This window comes from Pollicipes pollicipes, unplaced genomic scaffold (assembly GCF_011947565.3).
Source record: "Pollicipes pollicipes isolate AB1234 unplaced genomic scaffold, Ppol_2.1 Scaffold_5348;HRSCAF=6321_pilon_pilon_pilon, whole genome shotgun sequence".
NCBI classification, from domain to species: Eukaryota; Metazoa; Arthropoda; class Thecostraca; order Pollicipedomorpha; family Pollicipedidae; genus Pollicipes; species Pollicipes pollicipes.
Genome location: NW_023596665.1, coordinates 91,008 through 94,846, shown reverse-complemented (window position 1 = coordinate 94,846; position 3,839 = coordinate 91,008). Strand labels below are relative to the sequence as shown.

Sequence of the window (3,839 nt, the reverse complement as noted above, 5' to 3'; positions counted from 1 at the left end):
GTTGGGTGTGCCAGTTGTGAGCGGTATGTGAATGCGTTGATTGCAACACTGCACACGTTGCAACACCTCGGGCTCCGGATGCGGGCTCCAAACCACGTTGTTAGGGACCGCAACAGCGTCTTAGAAAGTTCTAAGGCACAAGCAAAAGTTAACAATAACGCTGAATTGACTTATCTAGGCGACATTGGGGCTCACAAGCCTGGGGAAGCTGACCAGTATTCATGTGTACGACACAGTGCTGCAGCGATACATGCACCTGGCGTGTGCCGCAGTTGGAGCCGGTCCTGTCCGTGCACGCCCTCCCATCTCTCAGGAGGCAACAGGTGCCGCGCCCGTTGGCTGACCGCCCCTCCCCCAGGCAACCTCCTGACGTACCTGCGCGAGAGGGCAGAGTGCGAGCGGCCGTTTGACGCCGAGCTGCCCTTTCCGTGCGACCTGGTCAACTTCGCCTTCCAGGTGGCCCGCGGGATGGAGTACCTGGCCAGCCGGAAGGTACGTACCGCGGTCGCCTTAGCGGCACCGGTCTGTCCGTTGTTGGACAGGTTTGGCTGGCTCGTGTTGCATGGCTTAGATAGCTGCTTTGTCTCCGACTGCTGGATGTCAGTACGTACGTGCGCTGCTCCTCTGAGGCCGTCCTGTTCTGGTTATTTCTGTAGCGGAGCGCGTCTGATGCTTCAAGCCCGCGTTGTGCAGTCTCGCCCGTCGTCGCAGTTCCGGTTCGTCTGGTTCGTTCGTTCGTTACCGCTCTGGTTCGTTCGATCAGCTCGGGCGTTGCGGCTCCATTTGTGACACTTTACACACCTTGCCATACACCTTACCCCACACCTTACCCTACACCTTACCCTAAACCTACCCTACACCTTACCCCACCACCTTACTCAACACCTTACCCCGTGCCTTACCCCACACCTTACCCTACACCTTACTCCCACGCCTTACCCCCACACCTTACTCTACACCTTACCCCTACACCTTACCCCACACCTTACTCTACACCTTACACTACACTTTACCCCACACCTTACCCCACACCTACCCCGGTCACTGACCAGTTGCTACTGGATATTCCTAGTGCAGAGGACGATAAGCAACACTGTTGAGAAGATGCGGGACTTTCCACAGCGCTGCAGCCCACAGCTGTCCTGTCAGACATGCCATCCCTCACTACACCGAGCGCTGCGAAGGCCCGCCGCCGCCCGACGGACAGGTGGCACCAGCCACCGCACCGTGTCTTCCACCGCACCGCTTGCCACCGCACCGCTTACCACCGCACCGCGTCTTCCACCACACCGCGTCTCCACCGCACCGCTCGCCACCGCAACCGCACGTCTTCCACCGCACGCGCTTGCCACCGCACGCGTCTTCCACCGCACCGCTTGCCCACCGCAATCGCGTCTTCCACCACACCGCTTGCCACCGCACCGCGTCTTCCACCGCACCGCTTGCCATTCTCACCGCGTCTTCCACCGCACCCGCTTGCCACCGCGCGGTCGGGCGTCGCCGAGAGACGCTGCACTGAACGGTCACCTCTCCGCCGCCAGTGTATCCACCGAGACCTGGCCGCCCGGAACGTGCTGGTCGGCTGAGGACAAGACGCTGAAGATCGCTGACTTCGGCATGGCCAGGGACTCGTCAGAGAAAAGGACTACTACCGCAAGGTCACCGGTGGCCGGCTGCCGGTCAAGTGGATGGCGCCCGAGGCGCTGTTCGACCAACTTTACACCACTGGGTCCGATGTGTACGTACGCTGACGCTGTGGTCATGGATCTGTGACGCCACTCGTGGCTCAAACGTACGCTTGTGTGTGCGGTGGGCAGGGATGGACCTCCTTTTGTGTGACGATGTGGGAAGGAATGCAGGTGAATGTACTGCAGAGGGCACATCTGACAGGAACCGTTTGGAGCACGGCGCTGCTGCGGGCTGGCTGCCTGGAAATGCGCCTCTGGTTACGTCTCGTGGGGACCTGTGGAATCAAGAAGCGGACATTTTAAGGGTACCTCTGCCAGGCGCTACTGTTGACACCAGACTGTCTCCCGGCCGGCAGCTGGTCGTTCGGCGTGCTGTTGTGGGAGATCATGACGATGGGCCGCGCACCGTACCCGACCGTCAACAGCGTGGACGAGCTGGGCGACTGGCTGCGGCAGGGTCGGCGCATGGCCCGGCCGGCCGCCTTGTCCCGCCAGCGTGTGAGTCCCACCGGAGTCTTTGCGGTGTCGCTGGCGCCGGTGCCGCCGCCGCCGGTTGGCCACACGCCTTCGGTCGGGGAGAAGAAACGGCTCAACGGGCTCGGCGCCTGCAGCTGCACCGTAGAAATTATAGGTTTTGGCATTGTAGTTTTGTGTTTTGTAAATATTTTTGATTCCAGCTGCTTTCTGCTGTGGCTAATAGCACCTTAAGCATTTCACGATGTACTGTCATTACGCTCGATGTTTTTTTTCGGGGCTGCACATGCTCTATCAAGAGCAGTTACTCCCGTTTTTTGTACATTATCGTACCGGTGCAATAGTGCTGTCATGTTCCCAGATGCGCGCGGCGCATGTGACGTAAACAATACAACCTCTCATGCTTTTAAAGCTGGCCGGGTTATTGCTCGGCGGCTGGGAGAAACGCCATCAGACGTTTGTTGCCTGGGCTCCTGGAGGGCCACCACCCGATGTATTGTGTAGTGACGCCTGATGCTATGTCTACGGGGCCTGGTAAGTGCCCACCGCCCAGCACTGGCCGAACACGGGACCAGGCCCCGACAATCGGGGCATATACGTTAATGCATATCTCGCCGCGCCATCTTTTGTCACGCCCCCACCGGCCGGCCGCGTCAGCGGACCTGCTCGAGCGGCGGTCCCGGCGCGGTCCGCCGCGGAGGCTGCGCAGCTCGAGACCCGAGGCCGGTCCGTGACGCGGCCGCGCCCCGCCGCAGGTACGACGTGATGCTGGACTGCTGGCATCAGGAGCCGGCCGAGCGGCCCTCGTTCGGCCGGCTGGTGCAGCGGCTGGACGCGGTGCTGGCGGTGCTGACGTCCATGGTACGGCTGCAGCGCAGCACTCTCGGCACGGGGACACGGGAGCTCACAGTGTTGGAGCCTGGTGAGGCGGTGTTGCCAGGTGGCCAGGCGACGCCGGCGGCGCGGGCGGCCGCAGCAGCGTCGCTGAAGGTCGTGATTCTGGCTGGGCTGCCGGCCATTGTCGGTGGGATGGAAAGCCGCGGGGAGATTTGGGTTCGGAGACAGGCTCTTACGAGGCCCAGAGGACGTTGCGTGCATCGGGAGACCGGGACGTGGCCAATGTCGCCGACTGCAGGCTCGCAGCAGTGGAGTGGCTCGTGTCGCAGCAATACCCCCCCCCCCCCCCGGCGCAGTGTCCGGGCTGACAAAGAGAGTGACCTGTCCGACTTCATCGGCCGTCTGCCTGCCGCCCCCAGGAGTACGTGGCCATGGTCTCGCCCCAGCCGCACGTCGAGTACACGAAGGTGGAGGTGCTGTCTGCGTCGCCCTCTGCGTGGGCTTTGCCCTCGCCGCCGGGCAGCTCAGGCTGAGGGCGTCGACCGAGGGATCAGCGAGTCTGCAGGGACCTGGACTCGTGCCCTATAACGTCAGCGGACTTCCGTGACATCCGCGTCAAAGAAGTGCTCAGGTTTGTTTTTAACAGTGTTCCTCACCGGACTTCCAGTGTTCCTCGGCGGGCTTTTAGTTGACAGTGTGGTGCCTCGCTAGGACAGTGCGGCGCCTCGCTTGGACAGTGCGGCGCCTCGCTAGGACGGTGCGGCAACCTCGTTGGTAAGGACTGCGGCGTGGTATTTCTGCTTGGGTTGAACAGAATGCAGCGTGGGTTGGCCTAAGCCG

General features: G+C 61.8%; 1 pseudogene; it reads left to right on the top strand.

Moving 5' to 3' along the window:
* The first annotated feature begins 358 nt into the window (after window positions 1-358).
* Window positions 359-3,532, top strand: LOC119102031 (fibroblast growth factor receptor 3-like; annotated as a pseudogene).
* Window positions 3,533-3,839: the final 307 nt, after the last annotated feature.